At 46.1% G+C, this 22,446-nt stretch overlaps 1 protein-coding gene across 4 annotated transcripts in view; it reads right to left on the reverse strand.

Moving 5' to 3' along the window:
• EVA1A (eva-1 homolog A, regulator of programmed cell death) overlaps positions 1-21,413 on the reverse strand; it is a 76,105-nt gene extending 54,692 nt beyond the window's left edge. For 2 of the 4 annotated variants that reach the window (XM_033175243.1, XM_033175244.1), the window contains exon 1: positions 20,777-21,231. The gene's annotated coding sequence lies outside the window, so the exon portion shown is untranslated. Of the gene's footprint in view, positions 1-20,776; positions 21,232-21,341 lie in introns of those variants that run through there. The other 2 variants (XM_033175245.1, XM_033175247.1) reach the window with 2 other exon arrangements.
• Positions 21,414-22,446: the final 1,033 nt, after the last annotated feature.

Genomic DNA, 22,446 nt, shown 5'->3' on the forward strand with positions numbered 1-22,446 from the left:
AGCAGCACATCTGAGAAATGTGAAAAGCAGGCCTGTCCTAAAGTTTCATTGTATAAAGCAAATGTTGAGTTTCCACAGCTGCTGGATTCAGCCTACCCAGAGGAATAGTTTTCATGAAATATTAATCTCAGAGAAAGCCACACTGGGGTAAGCTTGCACAGTAATTCAAGCAGCATGTGCAAAATTTATTTAGCGTTTGGCTGGGCATGGTTTTAATTATGTGAAGTCTTCAGAATGAGAAGAAAGTGATTGAAGATGTTTAAGTCAGTCATGGAGGCTGTGGATGCTCCAAGACTCTCTCCAACTTTGGTTTATTTCTGCAGTCCCCAAACTATAAATACACAGGAAGCTCCCATGGAATCAGATGATGGCACTATAAGAATCAAGACGCAGCTAGCAGTAAAAACAGAAGACACCAACACCTGCAGTCCAGAGAACTCCAGTGTAACATAAAGGCGGGTGTCTATTCATGGTTCCCTACAACCAAGGTAGGGACAGAAAGGTGAGAATCCACAGGATTGTCCAAAACCTGGGAAGCAGCATGCAAGACGCTTTCATCAAAGGTCCCAAGTGAGTACAAGATGCAGAGTGTGTTGTGTACCTGATGGACATCTCATACTTCCTGGGAGTCACTGGCATGGTGTGATGTTGAACGTGAGGTAGCATCTGGAAGGGCAGAGAGGGCCAGGACCCCTCTCTGAGGACAACACAGGCATGGGGATGGACTGGGCCTTGCATACAGTAGAGCTAAGCCAACCTGCAGGGTTCTAAAACTGTCAACAACCGGCAGCCACATAATGTCCTCTTGGCTGATGGAACAGATAGAAAACTCAGAAGTTATTTTTAAAGACCGGTTTTCAGACTCTAGGTTCTGTTCGTAAATATTAGGGCCCTAGCACCAGCCTAGGGGGAGAGGCTTCTATCCCAAGAGGGACTATACGAGTTGGAACCTCAGAAAGGGACCACTAATTTTCAGAGACAATCAAAAGCTAGTCCTGTGAGGGAAGACATAGGAGATGGAGATAGGCAGGGAGGTTCTCATGATCAGTCCATAGAATTGATGCCCTAATCTCTATGCCCTCACAGGGGTCAGGGAGACCTGCTGAGTTATTTACTGCCTCAAGTTAGATAAGTCTGGGCATCAAGGTGGGCTGGTCCTAGCTAGGAGGAGTGGAGGAGGAAGCTAGACTGTGCTGACCTGGAGTCCAGAACACTGAGGTTATTGGGGGAGGAGTCTCCACTTGCGCTTCCCAGAGATCCCTCCAGCTCAACATGTTCTAAATTCATTCCCCCAGCTCACCTGCCTCCTCTTTTCTGTACAGTGTTCATAGTATCCTGAGGATTCCAGTCACACAGGCTCAAACCTGAGGATCATCCTGGACCCTTCCTCTCCCTTGCCCTGAAAATCCTACCTCCTATCCTTTCTAACCCTCCATCCCCACTGTCACTCCCCTAATTCAGAAATTTCTCTCCTTTCTTCCCCCCTCCACCCCAATCTCATATAATGTTGTGATATGATTCGGCTCTGTGTCCCCACCCAAATCTCATCTTGTAATTCCGATAATCCCCATGTGTTATGGGAGGGACCCGGTGGGAGATGATTGAATCATGGGGGTGGGTCTTTCCCATGCTGTTCTTGCAATAGTGAATGGGTCTCACGAGATCTGATGGTTTTAAAAATGGGAGTTTCTCTCCACAAGCCCACTCTTTGCCTGCTGCCATCCACGTAAGATGTGACTTGCTCCTCCTTGCCTTCTGCCATGACTGTGAGGCCTCCCCAGCTACGTGGAACTGTAAGTCCAATGAACCTCTTCCTTTTGTAAATTGCCCAGTCTCTAGTATGTCTTTATCAGTAGTGTGAAAACGGACTAATACACGGTGCTAGGTTGAGCATTTGGAAACAGTGTTCTAACAATGCCACTCATCTGTTCCAAAACTGCCAAAGGATCCACACTGCCTTGAGTGAAATTCAAATGTGAGACTGTAAATCAAAGCGCTTCATGAGTTCTTACCAACCTACCTTTCCATCACAGCCCAACATCAGGCAAACAGAACCACTCTCTTCTCCGTTCATTTCCCACTTGGTTCTACTTCTGGGTTTTGCTCTGCTTGGCATGTGTTTTCCTGCATCACTGCATTTCCGAGTCTTACCCACCCTTCAAAGTTCATGTCACATCACCTCCTGCAAGAACATTCTCTGATCCTCTCCTGCATGCATAATCACTCCCTCTTTTGGACTCCTGCAACCCTGTGTGCCACTCTTTCGCATTGAGTAAAAGTATGTGCTTTTCATATATTTCCATTGGGCGATAAGCTCTTTGAAAATAAGAGCCTTACATCAGATTCACCCTTCATGGAGAAGACGTAGGGATACCCAAGAACTTTGAGTTTGGCTGGTTTATAGGAAATACAACAAAGTTTGCGGGAATAATTTTGGAAAGGTAGGTTGGAATCATATTGTGACTTCAGGGTAATAGTCAAAAGTGCTTGGGAGTCATCTGCAGAAGTATGAAGCTAGACAAGGCAATCCTGAGAAAAAATATCGAATGTGAAGGGAAAGTGCCCATCCCTGGAACCACAGGGAACACTAGCCTGCAAGTGTCCACTGGAAAATAAAAAAATCACAGAGACTGGCAGGAAATGGCTGTATAGAATGGAAGTCAATCACAACATCCATACCACATTGGGCATACAAAGAATTTCAGCCCTGTTGGTCAACCACAATACATGCACTTGAATAATTCTGACCGAATCCTGTATGGCTTTTTTCTCTAGAATTGCAAATAGGGAAGACCATGCTGACAGACTTGTGGATCCTTAATTCAGGGTATTTTAAAAGGCAATCACTTGCCAACATTCTATTCCTAATCAGTGGGGCCTCCCAAGCCCAGTACACTGGAGGTATCTACAGATGTGGAGAACTCGCAGAAGTAAGGCCTGACCAAGGAACACACAAATGGGAACAAGGAGCATTCCTGGTCATCTGATTTGTTTCTGTGTTGGCTTCCCAGTCCCAAAAGTGACTTCTAAGGTCATTACAATTATTAAAACCAGAGAACAAGCACAGGGACCCTGATGAAGTCAGCAGGAAGTGAGTGGGAAAACAAAACAAAACAAAACAAAAACCTTGGCCTGGAAGTCTGGAAGCCCAGAGCAGCACCCCTGCCCCACCCCGCAAGGAGCTGGAGGGGAGAGAAGTTCTGAGTGGGAAGTGTGCCAGCCTCCCTGGGTGGGACCTGTGTGGCTTCTTGGGGAAGTGGGTGGCTTCTACCTGAGACCTTCCTAATCATTCCTCACCGGGGGAACTAGTCCTACAACCACATAGGACTTACCCTGTGTCAATTCCATTTAATTCAGCACAGACAAACTGCTGAGCTCCCCAGAGATGAAAGCCCTGACCTGGGCAGATGTTTACCTGATCAAAACAGGGAGGTCTTCCCAAGCCAGCCCTGATAAAGGTCCCACCTGAGACCACAATTTTCTTACACCTTATTCTAATACAATGGAGGTCAACTTATTCATTTCCAGGGTTCTAGAAATGTTTGATTCAAACTATATTTAAAAAATATTTTTAAAATGGTAAACATAGACAAGTGTGTGATACCAAATGTGAACAATCATAGACCCCAGTGGTTCACATGAGCCACAGGCTATAATATACTCATGCCCGCTTCAGAATAAAGGTTCTTCTGCCAAAACCATGAATATGTTTGAACACATGTAGATGTGTCATTAATTGGGAGAGCTGTAGTTCCAAAAAGATCTTTCAACAGTTCAGATCCATGCAAGTATTCTGATGCTGTAAAATTGTATGAGCAAGTATACTACCATCACCCTGGCCCCTAACGCCATGCTCGATTAAAGGCCAGGAAGGACTCAGGGACTTCCTTGGAATGTATACTCTTATAAAGACATAATACTAAACTATACAGTAATATGTGACCACATAACATGTTGTACCATGGTAAGTATTACCAGTAGCATTATTATTAGTATTGTTAGTATTACCAGTAGCATGCTTATTTTGATCTTAGACTGATCTTAGACTGATTGGCAGACATTAAAAAATCTGAACAAGACCAACAGCAATGTAGGGCCATTCTATGACTGCTTCTCTTGTGGCCGATAGTGTCAATGATGAAACTGACAAGTGAAGTTTGAGCTCAAAATGCCAGATTAAACATGTTTTGCTGTGTTAAAGGCTTTAAGTGATTACTACAGAGAAACAAACACTGGAGTTTCTGAAAAAAAATTAATAACATAATTAACCTCTCATGATGATACGACATAATTTTGGGAAGAATTTTCTGCCAAAGATATAAATTGGTGAATCTAAGTGAAAGAATCTGTTCCTTTGCATTAGACCTCTTATAATTAAACAATTGTTACATAGTGTTAGTGAGTCAACATTAAAGCCAATTCCTATATTTTTCATGTCTCTAGATCATTGAAATCAGAATAGCCTGAATCTGTAAGGTATCCTATTTAAAAGTGCTATAATTTCCAATATCCAGTTGTTGCATATTGTACAACCAATATAAAATACAGGGGTGTACTTGATAGTGAGAATGTCATGAGGCTGCAATTTTCATCCCAAAACCTCAAATTTTCATAACATTCTCATTGTTTTCATTAACTGTATGTTAAAAACTAAGTTTATCAAACTGATATAAATAACAAAATGTTGGTTTGCTCTGTTATACTCATTGATATTCCACATAAGATTTCACTGAAGAGTTTTAATGCTGAAAAGTTTCCAAAAATCACTGTAACATTTAATATATAGGAAAAATCCAAAATATGAAGCAGGAAAAGACGTAAGAAACAGATCTTTTTGGTTAGAAAAGCAGAAGTAGAAAAGGGTGAAGGTAATTCAACCACAACTCCAGATACAAGCTTTTTTTTTTTTTTTTTCTTTTTTTTCTTTTTTATTATACTTTAAGTTCTAGGGTACATGTGCATAACGTCTATATCATGTATAACTCCCCAATGCAATCCCTCCCTCCTCCCCCCTCCCCCTGATAGGCCCCAGTGTGTGATGTTCCCCTTCCCGAGTCCAAGTGATCTCATTGTTCAGTTCCCACCTATGAGTGAGAACATGCGGTGTTTGGTTTTCTCTTCTAGATACAAGCTTAAGAATGAAAAAAATTGCTTTTTGAATTAATCAATGAAGCAGAAATAGTATGTCCCTTGCTCCTGGAATTGGGAGAGGAGAAACTTTGGGACTGGAGAAACAGAGAAGGTCGTAGAGGAAGTTTTGCTTTCTCGATGAGAACCATCTTCCTATAGGCAAATAAGAAGGCTTCTCTGTGGGAAGCAGGGCAGATCAAAGAGATGATGGTCAGTGGGGAGCCAAGTGTAGCCACTGATCATTAGGGCCAGCATAACTGAGGTGTCAGCACAACGGAAAGGAGGCCTTGAGCAGTGAGGTTTCTGGACTTGTGGTAGAGAAAAAGTGGTGACCAGACATGTGATTCCGGAGAAGGAGGTTAAAGGGAAGGTGCAGCCTGGAGGGCAGAAGCAAACCACAGGACACAGAAATCATTCATTCACTCATTAATTGATGAAGCTCCTATTTATACAGGCATTTGATTGGACACTGCAGTTACAAAGATGAATAAGCCTCAGTCAGTGTCTCCTAGGGGGAGGAGAGGTTGTTACCAAGGAGAAGCCCAAGGAGCTACAAGGATGGCAGAGGAAGGGGTCATAGCTTCCTGGAAGAAGTACCCCTAGAGGTCAGTCTCAAAGAAGAAGCAGGAGGTAATCAAGCAGATAATAGCTGAGAATGGGGGAGGAGGAGCACCTCTCAACTCAAAGAGCATTCCTGGAGAAAGACACAATTTGAGAGAGAGAATTGTATAGCTGGGGAAGAGCAAGTGGACGAAAATGAGTGAGGCACAAAGTGAAAGTAAGGGAAAGTGAGAGAGGAAACTGTTGAGGGAGCTGGGGCCAGGTCATGGGAGGCCTGGTGTGTTCTGCAAGGCAGCTCAGACTCTCTCCTAGCAGCAGTAGGGAGCCACTGAGGATGCTAAGCTGGGAAGCTACACTCACACTTCCCTATTCAATTTCTCCACACTATTTGCTTGTGTGGCCTCCCATAAGCATTCACCAAGAGCAGGAACTACTTTTTTCATCTTTTCACCTTTATTTCCTTGGAGCTTAGCATAGTCCCCAGAATGCAACAGGAACTCAGCATTTATTGTTATATGAACTAATGAATGAACGAGCAAAGTGCTAAGTAGGGAAAGAAGAGGCTGGCGGGGAGAAATGCAGTGAGTGAAGATGAGAGAACACTGTCAAATACACAGGCTAAGAAAATCTGAAATGTAGTAATAAAAGTATATGTAAATATAGACAAAATCTTCATGTGCCAAGCAGTGTATACAGGAAGTGGATGGAAAAACTGACCAGAGATGAAGATACCTTGGAGAAGGAACTGGATTGAGATCCACTCAGGGACCTTGGTCAGAGGAAGCTCCTGAATTCCTCTTGGGAAAGGGTCATGTTAGGGGTTGAATTGTGTCTTTCCCCCTAAAAATATGGGGAACTCCTAACTTCCAACACCTCAAAATGTGTCCTTATTTGGAAATAGGGTCTTTACAGATTTAATCAAATTAAGACAAAGGCATTAAGGCGGGTCTCAACCCAATATAACTGGAGTTCTTATAAAAAGGAAATTTGATCACAGACACACAAACAGCAAAGATGATGTGAAAAGACACGGAAGACAGCCATCAATATGCAAAAAAATACTTAAGGCTACCAGAAACCATGGGAGAAGCCTCAGACAGATCTTTCCCTAGAGCCTTCAGAGAGGGCATGGCCCTGCTGACATCTTGATTTTGGCCTTCTGGCCTCCAGAACCATGAGACGATACATTTCTATTATTCTAAGCCACCTACTTTGTGATATTTTATTATAGGAACCCTAGGAAATGCATATAGGTTGGCAGTTAAAACAGATTAACACTTGCAGTCGACTTTGGTATTTGTCTTCCCTACGTGCATTCCCTTGTCCTCCTTGCTGGATGGGTCTTAGAAGGAACAGAGGGAAAAGAAGGGAGCTGCACAGGCTCATGGATGGGGCTTCTTGCCACCCACTGGGTGAGGGGAAAAGATTCTGCATCTCAGGAATGGTACAGGCTTTGACACGAGACCTGGGTTAAATCTTAGCTCCATTTACCAGCTATATGGCTTTAGGCAAATGACTTGCAATTTTCAAACTTCAGTTTGAAATAGGAAATACAACTTACATTATAAAGAATTCTTAAGAATTATGCTTAACAAGGAGATAATCTATGTAATGCACCAAGCACGATGTCTAGTGACCAGCAGGTGACCTCCCAGATGTGCGCATGATTCTGAGTCACACACCCAGAATACCCAAGATTTTTTTTTCCTTCTCTGGAAGAATCAGTCCACTGAGCATAAAAGAAACAACTAGACATGTTCTCATCAAATTGATCTGCAGTCCTGTCATTTTTACTTTGGAGCACACCACAAACCATTTCTCCCCATCGTCCCTTCCTTAAGTTCCCTGAATTAAAGCAATAGCTCCTAACTGGCTCCCTACCTCCATTCTTTCCCCATCCTCCAATGCAGCATTCACAGAGTCACCCACCAGAATTATCACTCTAGAGCACGGGCTGGTAAACTACTGCTCATGGGTAAATCCAGCCCACTGCCTGTTTTTGTTTATAAAGTTTTATTATCACATAGCCACACTCATTTGCATATTGTATGTGGCTGCTTATGCACTATGGTGGCAGAGCTGAGTAGCTCTGACACACTGTAGGTCCACAAAGCTTAGAATACCAACTATCTGATCATTTACAGAAAAAGTGTGCCAGGCCCTTGGTAACTTGCCATTCCCTTCAGTGACTTGCTTCTTATACAAAACCTACATTGAGTAGTTGGCCCTTGCCTGTCCTTCCTGGCTCATTTCTCTTTTATTTATTTTTTGAGACAGGGTCTCATTCTGTCGCTCAGGCTACAATGCACCATCTTGGCTCACCGCCAGCTCCACTTCCTGGGCTCAAGTGATTCTCCCACCTCAGCCTCCCAAACAGCTAGAATTACAGGCTCACACCACCATGCCTGGCTAATTTTTTTGTATTTTTAGTAGAGATGAGGTTTTGCCATGTTGGCCTGGCTGGTGTTGAACTCCTGGGCTCAAGCAATCTGCCTGCCTCGACCTCCCACAGTGCTGAGATTATAGGCATGAGTCACCCTGTCTGGCCTCCTGGCTCATTTCTTGCCACTCCCCTATGTCCCACTCTTGCTGATTAAGAGTCCCCCCAAACACCACATGTTGCCTCCACCTGTAACATCTCTACTCCCTTTCTGCATGAAAAAATTTCACATATTCTTCAAGATTATTTTTAAATGTCCTTTCCCTCTGAAGCCTTCCAGACCTATTCAAGGGTCAGGCACTCCTTCCTTAGAGCTCCTTTAGCACACTGTGACATCCCTTCAATAGACAGCATGTTGTAGAGAGTGAATATGAGTCTACAGATCTTTCTCCTTCGCTGGACACCCCCAACCTAAGCCTCTCTCATTTCCTCCTGGAGCACACTGTTCTTGTCCAGGATAGCAGTTACCAGTTTGTAATCATCATGTATTTTATCTGTCTATTTATGTCTTAAATGCCCACCCCTAGTAACTGTGAGTCCCGAGAAGGCAGGAACTAAGACTGTCAGAATCACCATCACTTTACCATCACCTAGCCTGGAGCCAGCCACGTAGTTGTTCAAATTATTAAATGAATTGATGATTGGCTAAACACAAACTATATATATATATATATATTTTTTTTTTCTTTACTAATAAATCAAATACAAGTGAAAGAGAATCTAAGGTACCATAGCTGTTGCTTTATGGGCACACAGGGTACTGCCTCCCAAACCCTTTTGCACCCTGCCACAATCCAGAAGATTGGATGGGCAGAAGCACCACTGATAGCTTAGATGTAGATATCTGACGCATGTATACAGCCCTGTGCACTCATTTGTGGGAATCAGTGTGGAGCGTGTACATAGGCCTTTTTCATGACAGAAAATTCAGACCCTGTGGAATAGGAATAAAGCCAAGTACGGGATTACGTAACTTCACTGAACCCCATTTGTGTGGAGTCATACAGCATCCCAGCTATATCTTCCTGGGGAAGCACCTCCACCACTCCTTGTCTACTGAGGAAAAGTGGGGCAGAACACCTGCAGCTTCTTCTCTCCAAGGGAAGAAGGAGGTCCCTAACGAGAGTGCCCTGTGTCCATCACACCCACACCCAGCCAAAGGGACTCTGCACATGCCCACATCCAGGTGAGAGACCTGGCTGGGAGGAGAGTTGGGAGGTGTCTGGCAGGTATGATCCTTCCTTGCCTCCTATAGTGTCCTCCAGTACCTTCAAGCTGTCCTCCAGGGAACGTTCAAGCTGGAAATGTGACTCTTGAATGATGCACTGTTTACTTTTCCTGACACCTGAAGGCTCAAGAGCAAGCGAATAATTCAGCTGAGCTGCTGCTTTGTGTGGGGAAAGAAAAATATCCCAAGGCCATTTCCCGTGTGACCTTTTGGATTCAGGATGGTGCCCTTTGGGAGAGCCCTTTCCATAAAGGCCCTCTGTGAAAGTGTGTGCATTTCACTGAGATGTTTCCAAGAAGAGCAAAGATGCCATTTCAACCAAGGCAAATATATGAAGTTGGCAGCCAAACCCTAATTCCAGCTCTAAGCCTCAGGGATGTCAGCACCATGAACATGAACCAAGGCAAAGCTGAATTTCTTGTTTAAGTCAGGCTTTTAACCCTCTATGGTATCTGCCTCTGGTCTGAACAAAAGAATCTTAAGTATGAAAACAGAGGTCTTCTTTGCCCCTAGATAAAAACATCTTCTGGGATGGCTTCTGGGAGGCTCTGGGATGCAACCTCTAAGCCTGGTAACAAAGAATTTATAGGAAATGCCCGTATTTTTCCATTATTAAGAACTTAAATGGCAGTGGTCAAATCCTCTAGGGTCATTCCAAGCCGAGGGTTGTCACTCCGGTAAATCTCATAACGGGCCTTTCAGTTCCTACAAGATCTAAACAACTCTCTGTCTCCTCTCATATATTTGTCTTCATCCCCAACTACCTTTCCCGTTGCTCAGAGAAGCAGGTGTCTCTTCTCCAGTCCAAAGCTGGTGTCTCCTCCCCACAACCCCACTATGCTCTAGGTCCTCTTCCTTCCTCCTGAAACCTTGGTGCTGCTGCCATCCTTACCTCTAGGTATCTACACAGCAGATGCCAATTCCCCATGCCTGAAGTGGAGCTTCAGCACATCATGCTCTCTTGGAGAATACTTTGAGGCAAATTCAGTGGATGATATACTGAATGCACCTGAATCTGACATGGTCTGGACTTAACAATAAGTGAGTTGTTAATGCCCACCACTGGGCATTGTGAAAGAAATTTTCTCTGCTCCACCTAATAAAAGCTGAAGACCTGAAACACTTATCCAGAATTTCTATAATGATGTCCAACTATCAACATGGAAGCCATCCAGAATATGAAGAGAAATATTAGAAATCTGTGTGGAAAAGAGAAGCGAAGATGGAGACACCTCTCCCAGCATGCAGAGTCCATTTGTGGTCACTCTCTATAACATGTGCTGGTCGGATAGGCGCGGTGGCTCACGCCGGTTATCCCAGCACTTTGGGAGGCCAAGGTGGGCAGATCATGAGGTCAGGAGTTCAAGACCAGCCTGACCAGCATGGTGAAACCCTGTCTTTACTAACAATACAAAAAATTAGCCAGGCATAGTAGCGTGTGTCTGTAATCCCAGCTACTTGGGATGCTGAGGCAGGAGAATCACTTGAACCCAGGAGGCAGAGGTTGCAATGAACCAAGATTGCGCCACTGCATTCCAGCCTGGGTGGCAGAGCAAGACTCTGTCTCAAATAAAAAAAAAAAAAAAGTGCTGGTCTTTTCCATCTTTAAAACACTATTTCTACCTAATACCTCTAGCTGCTATCTTTTCTCTCTTGTTACTTTTATAGCCAAACTTCTAAAAATAATTGCTAAAGTTTGGTATGTCCACTTCCTCACCTCACGTTTGTTCATCAGCTCCCCTCATCTGTTAGACTCCCCTCACCAAGTCGTCAATAGCTTCGGAATTTCCAAATCCGTGGACATTTCAGATCTCTCGTTCTTCCATATCATTTGAAGCTGTTGATCCCCCTCTCCTGGAAACTCTCCTCTTCCACATCCCAGTCTCCCATTTCCTCCTGCCTTTCTGCACATCCCCTTCCCTGTTGACTTCACTGGATCCTCTCCTTCCTTCCCTGAGGTCAGTGTTGTGCCCTAGTACCGCCATTCTCAGAAGCAATCTGGCACAGGCCTGGCATCCTGATAACTGACTTAAAATCCTAGGTCCATGACTTATAGTTGTGTGACCTTGGGCAAATTACTTACCATCTATCTCTGTGCCTAGGTTTACTCAGCTGTAATATAGGTAAAATAATAGTAGTACTTCCTAACAATGGTTGTTGAGAGGATTAATACACATAAAGTGTTTAGAACATACAGTACACACTCAATAAACATAAGCTATTATAATTCCTCTTTCCATACTCCATAACCCTCTGTAACCAACTGATCCACACCATGACTTCACTACTTTGGTTAAAGTTTGCTTGTGGGCCAGGCACAGTAGATCACACCTGTAATTCTGGCACTTTGGGGGACTGAGGCAGGAGGATCGCTTGAGGCCAGGAGTTCAAAATCAGCCTGGTCAACATAGTGAGACCCTGCTCTACAAAAAGTTTTACAAATTAGCTGGACATGGTGGCATATGACTGTAGTGTCAGCTACTCAGGAGGCTGAATCAGGAGGATTGCCTGAGCCCAAGGGTTCAAGTTCAAGAGTGCAGTGAGCTATGATTGTGCTGCTGTATGCTGGCCTGGTCAAAAAGTGAGACTCTGTCTCTTAAAAAAAAAAAGTTAGCTTTCTTGTAAATCTTGAAGACTTTTCTCCTGAATGTCAAACCTAGAAAACGTCTGCCCACTAGCCATCTCTCCCGGACTATCATAATACTTCAAACTCAGCATATCTGAAACTGAGTTCATCATCCTTCCTATAAATCCTGCTCCCTCCTCCCCGTCCCTTCTCTCTCCTAATGAATAGTCCCACTATCCTTCCCACTGGCTGCCAGGCCAAAATGTCAGAATCATCCTAGACTCCTGCCCCTCCCTTACTCCCCCGTTCAGTCACCAAATCATGCCAACTTTATTGCCAAAGGCTTTCTTAAGTCTGTCCAATTCTCCACCCTAATTACCAGTGTCTTATTAGGACCTCATTATTTCTCACCTAGATGGTAGTAAGTCACAATAATATTAAAAATAATACTGGCCACTAGTATGACATGCCAATTACAAATAAACCACTGTAGTAGACATTTCACATACTTCATTGTATGTAACCCTGACTACTATGCATGTCACCCATAAGGGAGGAAGTAGAGTCCACTGTTTTCAGATAAGACAGAGGCTCAGAGACATTTGCTAAACAGCCCAAGTTACAGGGAGTGTGGCTAGGAAGGAGGCTGAGATGTATCTGACTCCAAATCCCAGGCTTTTTCATCCCCTAAACTGCAATAACATGCTACCTGGTCTTCTTGCCACCTATATTATTCTTCTCTAATATTTACTCTATTGCCAGAACAGTATTAGAACAAAACTTTGACCCAGTCTCTCCTCCGTGTGAAATCCTGCAGTAGCTCCCCAGTATCTTCAAAGTAAAATTCCAATTCTCTAGTAAATTCAGATGTGGTTACCTTGCCCCTTCACAAACTGACTTCCTTTGTCCCCAGCCATGCCTATCTGCCTTCCCTTCTTGAAACAGCCCTGGCCTGCTCACCCGGACATGCTGGACTTCTCACCGGCCCATCTGCCTAGGCTCCACTTCTCCTCTCATCAGTCTGGATGCTCCATCTCAGCCTCTTTGATGCATGTTGTCTTGGACTCACCTGCTCTCCAAGCTGAATTTAGATGTCCCTTCTGTGGGTGCATGTAGCACTCTGTGATTGCCTCTAGTATGGCACTTTAGTGTAGTACAACATTCGTTGACTGAGCATCTACCATATGCCAGAGTTTACAGCAGGCTCTGGTGATTTGGGAATCAACAAGACATATGTCCTGCTTTCAGAGAACTTACTGTAATGAGAGATGGACAGCAAAACATTGCATTACTATCTCTGATTCCCTTGTCTGTCTCCACAATGGATGCTGAGCTCCTTGGGCACAAAGAGTATCTTGTCCATCTCTGCTTCCAAGGCCTGGAACTGTGCCTGGCACACGAGGGTGTCAGTAAGTGTTGGCAGCTTGAGCTGAGCAGAAACACCAAGATCACCAAGCTGTCTCTGTGAACACATGAGCACACCCAAAGGGACACTCTTACTTTCATGTGTGTCTTTTTCAGACTAAATGTCTGAGTCATTGTCTTCTGAAGTTCCCTGAGATCCTACAGTGCACCCTGCGTTTGACATGCAGCAGGGTCTAACACTGGCGAATGCCCAGGCTAACCATTCCTGCCCTGTGTGACTGACCCACTAGGAGATTAAGGGACCGAGGCCTCACAGCAAGTAAATGGCATTGCTGACTCTCTTCCAGTGCTCATTCTGTCTGCTCTCAGGTTCACAGCCACATCTCAGTGCAGCAAAGAAGGATGCCACTGTCAGAGGTTGCTCGGCCAAGTGGCACTCAGGATGGGGGAACTCAGGAAAGAAATGCACCCTTCTTCCAGTAAGAGGACCTATCTGCCTCCTCCCATGGGCTGCCACGGCCTGTCTTGTCTTGACAAGATGAGCATGTTTGTGGAGGTGCCCACACAAAGACAGCTTTAGGCAGCCCTTTAGATCGAAGTCCCCTTGCAGAAACAAGATCCCCTGAAGTCTGTTCCCTGCAGCTACCGCCGGCCCCATCTGAATGACAAGGGCAAGAGGGGGCAGGGCAAAAGGGGAGAGGCTTAAATTACAGCAGGTGTTTTGTAAAAAGTCTTCTTCTCCTTGCAAGTTTATGGTTGCTTCTCTACTAAGCAGCATTTCCCCCTCCTCTCACCATGGAGGGCAAAGTGCAGGCTGCCTTGGTGATCAAAGACAGGGCAAGAGGAGGAAGAGAGTTTGTGAACCCCAGAACAAAGAGCGTCTCACTTCCCCCAGGCACAGCCTCAGATGCCAGCCTGGGGAGAAGGAAAGGGGGAAAAGTGGGGAGGAAATGGCCATTCCTATCCCAACCACAGTGGCCTATACTCTTTCACCTCCTTTTTCGAAAACAGATTTTCTAAAAGTATCTTTGATGATAACAGCTCTCTGGAGACTATCTGGAGCAGGATAAAGGGCTCAGAGTTTGGTGCCCTGTACCTGATCCTGTCTCTGCCTTTTAGTTGTGGGTGTGATCCTGATTCCTCCTCTAATACAGACCTCAGAGGGTGTTTGTCAGGATCCATGCAATAAAGGCAGCTAAAGCCCCAGCACAGTGCCTGGCACCCACCCCAGGTTATAATTGATCTCTAGGAACCACTCCTGGGACCACTTCCCTGGAGGAAAGATGGTCCCCAGAAGACAGCATTCTTCTCCCTGTCTCTAATCCCTGATCACTGGCTGGACTGAGTCTTCTTCTGTACTTATATCTTCTCTGTCATGGCACTAATCCACCATACTGTGTTGTGTGTTTTCTTGTCTCTCTCTTCCTTCAGACCATGAGCATCTTGAGGTCCAGGAATGGGAATTGCATGCTAGAGTATTCATTCACTCATCTATCACTTACTAAGTGCCTCCTATGTGCCAGGGGGTCACTAAGTGGTGAATAAATGAGTAAAGCCTGGGGATGACCTATAAAAGGACCTACATCAATTGTCTAATCAATAAGCATATGCACCCGTCCTCTATGGGGAGCGCAATGCAATCAGCACATGCAAAAGGCTTTGGGCTTAAAGAAAGACTGCAAATGGGAATGCAATTCCCAGGAAATGTGTCAATCCTAATAGCTGTTGATCTGCTGGATCCCAGGTTGGATTTTATATGAAAGAAACTTTAGCATCAAAACTCAATCTCTCTCTCTCTATCTCTCCCTCCACCCCCCCCCCCACTGCCTCCCCCCTTCCTTCCCTCTGTTTCCCCATCCCTGTCTAAGACTGGAGAAATTTAGCAATTGCTTAGCAATTCATACAGACTTTTGGATGCTCTAAAGGTAAAACCCAGACTCTGGAGGGGCCACTCACACAGCTCATCAGCTAGGGCTTTGAAAAGAACACAAAACAACTATCCACAACCTCCCAGCTCAGCTTTGTTTTTGATGTGATTTCTTTGCTTACTAGAGACAGTGTCCCTCCCTGACCGGTGGGTTCTGGTCCCACTGCCCCAGGACGAAACAAGGCCAGCAGAGATAAGAGGCAGAGCCACTATTCAGAGCTCAGCACACCTGAGCTTTAAATGCCCACTCCATTGTCTCAAAACAGTACAGAGACAGACTCCTGGACTGGCAAAATGTCAAAGTCACTTCCCCAGGCCCATCTCTGCCCCCCAGCCCCCACCATATGCCTACATGTCTTCCAGGCCCTTTCTTGACTCTTATACATGCTGTTTCCTATTTGTAATGCTCTTTAATCACCAGTCCCTTCAAACCCACCAAGCTCCCGCTTACATGTTAAGGCCGAGCTCAAACATCTTTCTGATGCCTTTCCTGACTCTTCTAGCAGAGATGGTGCTGGTTCCTTTGAGCTCCCAATTCTCTGCTCAGATATCTTATTCTATATAACACACTCTGATGATCTATTCACATGGCCAACATATGTCATGGACTGCAATCTTGATGGTATAAACCAGGTCTTTTTCATCTTTGTGTCTCTAGCACCTGCACAGAGCTACTTATTGCACGTGTATTCCAAGTCCACACTAATACCTCAAGATTCTGCCACCACTCTAGTCTGACACCAAATGCCCTTTACAGCACTAAACAGGGTTTCACGCAGAGTCAAACAACAGAGTGCGTTTCACAGAGAATGCAGCTCAAGACATAAACAGGGTAAAGTGTATCTCTCTAGAACTAGACACACAAAGCAGGGGCCAGCTTCATCAGAAAGTCTGCCGCAGGTCAGTTAAGAGGTGCTACCCAAAGTGGCAGCCAACAAGATGTGACATCAGAGGCCTCAAGACCTGGCACCAAGCCTGACATTTCTACCCTGGGCTAGTTTATCTTCTGTGCCAAGCTACAAAAGCCTCAGTATAAATACAAGGGATGCCCAAACATCTTGGGTCTCACTTTTACTCAAGTCATTCATATCCTAAAGAAATCTGTTTCTCAGGTCAGTCAGCTAGTGACCTAGGAGAGGGGATAACGCCAGGAGACAGTATGAGTCTGGTGTGGGAAGGGGAAGGCAGTGCTATAGAGCAGTGGTTCCCAACCTTTTTGGTTCCAGGGACCAGTTTCCTAGAAGACAATTTTTCCACGGATGGGGGAGATGGTTTCAGGATGAAACTGTTCCACCTCAGATCATCAAACATTAGATTCTCATAAGGAGTGCACAACCTAGATCCCTCACACATGCAGTTTGCAATAGGGTTCACACTCCTACGAGAATCTAATGCAGCTGCTGATCTGACAGGAGGCGGAGCTCAGGCGATGGCCTGTTCCTAACAGGCCAGGGACCAGCCAAGGGTTTGAGGACCCCGCCGTGGGGATCTGAAGAGTCTTGGATGTCAATGGACAGGAAAGTTCTCACCCTACTCAACCCTCAAAAGCAGCACTTACTAGAGTGTTTCCCTGGCCCCTAAAAAACCCACAAGGCTTTACACGCGCCAGGTGACCTCATCCCACTGAAGTTTTGGAGACGACCTGCCAAAACAAGCAAACTCAGGGGGATTACAGCTGTGCAGGACAGCTGTGGAGGAAGCCAGAGTAGACAAATGTGCAGGTCTTTGTGTAAGGCAGTCTAGCCCACACAGCAAGTGGCCCAGGGACTAGCAAGGAGTGGGCTCGGCTTTAAAAGCCAAGGCTGCATTAGAAGCAATAAAAGATTCCAAGTTAGTTTAGTGATCAGTTGTAACAAAGTATCCAGTGTAAAACACAACTTACCAAGAGGATCGGTGAATGTTTTCTTTTTTTTTTTTTTTTTTTTGAGACGGAGTCTCGCTCTCCCGGGCTGGAGTGCAGTGGCCGGATCTCAGCTCACTGCAAGCTCCGCCTCCCGGGTTTACGCCATTCTCCTGCCTCAGCCTCCCGAGTAGCTGGGACTACAGGCGCCCGCCACCTCGCCCGGCTAGATTTTTGTATTTTTTTAGTAGAGACGGGGTTTCACCGTGTTAGCCAGGATGGTCTCGATCTCCTGACCTCGTGATCCGCCCGTCTTGGCCTCCCAAAGTGCTGGGATTACAGGCTTGAGCCACCGCGCCCGGCCGAATGTTTTCTACTTCTCCAAATCTGCCTCTCCAACAGAGAATTTAATATTTAATAATATGGGTTATTAAATTCCCTTAGCCAGTTTTACCTTCAATAGATAAATGAACCTTGCAATACGTGGAGAGAAAGTGTACTTTGCATCTGATCAAGTATAATGTGGGAGATTGAGCTGGTGGCATTTATTCATCCATCCGTCATTCATCAATTGGTTTCACCAATATTTACATGCTAGGTGCACACTGCACAGGGCACATGCTTGGTAAGGACAAAGCTGGGGTCACAGAGTTTTTGACCCCAAGTGTGCACCTCTCTCCTCCAGGCAGGTGTGTGTTGACTCCATCCCCCCCATCCCAAAAAAAAGTTAATGCTCTTCTAGCCCTGACTATGTACACTTAGGCTCAATTTAGCATAAAGATCAGTGGTGCTGGGAACTAACCCCAATGTCCTGCCCCTCTGTGGCTTGGGGCAAAGCAAGGAGGCAAGGAAAGGAACAAGAGTTGTAAAAATAACGTCATAGTCTTAAATCACAAGCATGACACAGGTGGAAAACCCAGTGGACTTAGGCTCTCATTAATACACTCAACAAACCTTATCTCACATTAACTGAGCACTTACTATATGCCAAGCACCGGGCTAAGCCCTTTACCTGCATAGTGTGAAAAGTATGTGTTTTCAAATCCAGATGTCTGTGTGAATCTTGGCCCTACCACTCATTAGCTCCATCACTCTGGGCAAACTGCTTAGCCTCTCTGTGCCTCTGTTTCTTTGTCTGGAAAATAGGGCAATACCAGTAGTAACTGTAAAGGACATTACAGGGTTTAAATGAGTAAAAACGTATAAAATGCTGAACTTGAACCATGTCCTGCAATTAGCTAGGCACTCAGTATTAAGATGAATGATTATTATTCCATTAGTTAGTCATACTAGTCTGCAGAGAAGGTATGCTATTTCTTCTTACCAAGAAGGCTTTGCGAGACTGAGTCAAGTTGACCAAGGTCAAGTAATTAACTTTTAACAGAGTTAATAAGTGGCAGAACTGAGATTTGAACACAAGAAGCCTGACTCCAAAGCCTGAAAGCTTAGCCATCATCACGAGCATGAACGGCACTAAGTTAGATTCTAAGTATGTAAGACCAGGAGAGAGAGAAACAAAATACTGCAAGAGAGATATATTAAAAAAAAAAAAAAAAAAAAAGGTGGGGCAGGGGAGGGGAGATGGGAGGCTGAGGCTAAGGTTTCCTCGCAACCTGGGGCAGGGCAGAGAGCAACAAAATTGTCTGTAGGAACTGAAGAATGATGCTTCACCCAAAAGGAAACTTGACTTCTAGTCTCAAAGATTGATTGCCAGCCGAGGAGGAAGAAGGGCATTCCAAAAAGTCAGGACCTAGAATACCAAAAGAATAGTGGGTTGAGGGAATGTCAGGAACATAGAGGAAGTGGCATAAGGTGAGGTCAATTGTGAAGAGCCATGTGTACAAGGTCGGGGTTTACATTTTATTCTGTAAAGACAGTGATTGTCAAACTTTAAGATGCAGAGGAATTACCTTCAGTGCTTGTAAAACACCTGCAGATTCCCAATTCCCATCCTTTCTGTTAGCAATGGGGAACCAACAAGGGTATTAAGGCAATATAGCAGATGACCTGCTGTGGATTTGGCAACAGAATTCTGGCACTGGAATGGAGGGAAAGACGGACAAAGACTAGTATAATCAGCCAAACTAGAGCAGATAAAAGGATGAGAGCTGGAAATAATGGCACTCTTCATGAAGTGATACATTAAACCTGGGCTTCTTAACCTCAGCACTATTAACATTTTAGGCTAGATAATTCTTAAACCCTGGAAGCAGAGTGGGGGAGAGGGAAGATGTCTTGTGCAATACAGGATATTTGGCAGTATCCCTGGCCTCTACCCACCAGATGAATGAGATCCTCTTCTACTTACATGATGACAGCCAAATATGTCTCCAGACATTGCCAGATGTCACTTGGGAAGTAAAATCAAAATTCCAGTTGAAAACCATTACTTTAATAAGCCCTAGCATCCCTGCTTTACAGATGAGGAAATCCAGCTACAGAAAGGTACAGAAAGGCCCCAGCCAGGATTCAAGCTGGTGGTCTCACTCCAGGGCCTGGGCTCTTAGCTACTGCGCTTGACTGCCTTTATGGAAAAGAGATTCAAGCCAGCCTTCTGAACAGTATTACACATTTTGTGACAGACCAGATGCCAAGAAGGGGATGAATTAATAAGGTTCAAAGGTGAAATCTCAGTGCTTGCCGCTGAACTCAGAGGACAGTATCTACTAAATAAGTAGTTTGGGTTTGAATAGAATCAAGGTGTATTAGGGCAAAACGGAAAAAACTCTAGTCCCTTGTACTGTGAGCAAGGAGGTAGGGGGTTGGGGGGACCGTTCTTGCTCAAACTGACAAAAGGAATCTTCTGTAGGGCTGGACTTGAAATGTGTGTATGGTATAGACCAGCTAGGACCCAAATCCTGGCTGGGCCCTTTCCTAGCTAGCTGTTTGGCCCCATCTCATTTTGCCCGTTTGTAAAATAGGGGTAAGAGTCCCTATGCGTAGGCTTGTTATGAGAACTCAGGCAGTTAATAAGAGCAACATGGCAAGCCAGCACGATGTGGTTGGCACTCCTCTCCTTCCAGGACATCCTCATTTCCTCCATGCCCCAACGCGCTCCGTATTGCGTGCCAACACCTCCCCTTACCCCCCAATAGTAGGGGTGGGGACCCTCACGCAGACCCCCCCCAGATAGAGCGGCGTGGACTGTCTGCGCGCCCCCCTCCACCAGCAGAACGTCCCACTGGGACTTTAGGGGGCGCCAACAGCCTTTCACTCCCCAATTCACTCGGCTTTCGGGGTCCTGGGGGTCGCCAAATGCGCGCGACGAGTTGGCTGCCCCCGAAACAAACCAGGTAAAGAGTCCACGGTGCAGCACGTTCTGCAGGTCCGCCCCCCGCAGGTTTGGGATCGAAGCCAGTCAGGCTCAGCCCAGCTCCCACAGGCGCAGGAGAGAAGCGCCAGATTTGGGAACGACCTGCTCTCCGAAGCTGGGCTGCAGAGGCAGGGAGCTGAGAGTTGTTCTATCCAGAAAGAAGCAGTGGGGCGAGAGAAGAAACAGGAAAGTGGGAGGAAGACGCGGCAAAAAAGAAAGCGCTGGGAAGCAGAGTTCCCTGTGGGACACAGCCTGCAACACCTGGGCAGGGGCTTGGGAACAAAGCAGCGGCTTCAGGTCAGAAGTGCTCTGGGTATTTCCGAAAAGAGGGCGCTCCGGAGAAGCGGAGTCCGCTGGGGATGCCGGGCGCCCCAGAGCCCAGGGTGCGCTCTCGGGCGCCGCTTACCTTCGCTGGGGCCCCGGCGCGCACTTCCGGGGACTGGGCTCGGGGCGCGCAGGGCCGAGCAGGGGGACCTGGAGCTGATCACCGAGGGGCGGACGCGACAAAGCGCTTTCCGGCACCAGCACCTCGGAAAGTAATCCCGCCGGAGGGGCCGCCGGGGTCAGGGCTGGCCTGGGGACGTGGGGTCCCGGCCTGGGTGCTCACGGGCGGCGGCGCCAAGCCCCGCAGAAGCTGGAGGAGCCCGAGTCAGTGGGAGGAAAAGGTTGTCTCATTTCCTTCGATCTCCCCCCTCCTCCACCCGCTTGGCTCCGGACCTGCCCTCCCTCTCCCCCGCCCCCTTCTGCAAGCCAGCGGCCCATGTGGGCGCCCGCAAGACGCGAAACCTGAACGGCTGCAGCGTGCGGCACCTCCCTCCGCGCCAAAGTTAGTTCACGCTCCCAACTCCCGCCTGCCTCCCCGCGCTGCCCACTGTCTGCAGGGCTGGGGAGGCTCCCCATCGGCAGTCCCCACCTATCCCGGTCCTCCAGCCTTTCCTCCTGCTGGGACGAGCCCAGATTTGAAAGCAGACCTCCAAGCCCCTGCCAGCATCCATCCTCTCATTCCTGTCCCGTCGCCTGCTTTGAGCCTGTATTCAGCCACTGAACTCAGACAGGAAATAACCACTTACTTTGTTAAATTTGATCAACTTTTTTTTTTTTTTTTTTTTTTTCTGAGTGGAAAGTTAAAGCCTGATGCATAATCTCGAAGGAATGTTCATTTTTATCGGAAGAAATGCAGCTGAGGCCTGTGTTTGGCCTTTCTCTTTCAGGGTTAGGGTCTTGTTTGTTAAAATCAACAAGTATTTATTGAGAGTGATAGGCGCTGAACTGCGCGATGGAAACGCAGAAACAACCAGAGGGACACTCTATTCCTAGACAATCGTCATAGGGGGTGACTGCAGGGAGAGAGCAGGTCCCAGGATGCCGTGGTCTCTTAAGAGATGGGTCACGGAGTGAAAGAGTCTTCTACTGAATCAGAATAAAAGCATGGACAGAGGGAAGACAGAATAGGAAAGTCCTCAGGAGGCGGTCTAGCTAAGAACACGGCCAGGGCAGTGAGTGATGGTGGGAAACGGGAGGCGGGGTAATGTGCCAGTCCCTTAGGAAAAGAGAGGAGCTGCTAGAAGCAGTGGGATGGAACTGACAAGATCTGATGCCCAAGGGCTTGAAAGTGAGAAGATGAGGAGAGGATGAAGGAGAGAGATAACTCCCAGGCCTCTGGCTAGAGTAGCCAGTGACCAAGTGGATGACTAGAACCTCAGAGTACTTTCTGGAGCCGCTACTCCAAGTGTGGTCCAGAGACTGGCAGTACTAACACCACATGGAAGCTTGATGGAAATGAAGACCCTTGGGCTGCACTTGAACCACTGGATTAGTATCTGCAGCTTAACAAGATCCCTAGATGATTCAAATGTGCATTAGAATTTGTAAGCACTGCCCACTAGACCACTGACTGTATATTATACTGTATATTAGATTGACTGTATATTAGACTATGGAGCCCTGGGTGTATATTAGAAACACCTGGGGAGCTTTAAAAACCAATAGGAGGCCCCAGCTCCACCCTCACAAATATTTCTTTATTTGTCTGGGGTGGAGCTCCCACATCGGTTTTTTTCAAATTCTCTCAAGATG

The sequence above is a fragment of the Trachypithecus francoisi genome, unplaced genomic scaffold, assembly GCF_009764315.1.
Source record: "Trachypithecus francoisi isolate TF-2019V2 unplaced genomic scaffold, Tfra_2.0 Lachesis_group17, whole genome shotgun sequence".
NCBI classification, from domain to species: Eukaryota; Metazoa; Chordata; class Mammalia; order Primates; family Cercopithecidae; genus Trachypithecus; species Trachypithecus francoisi.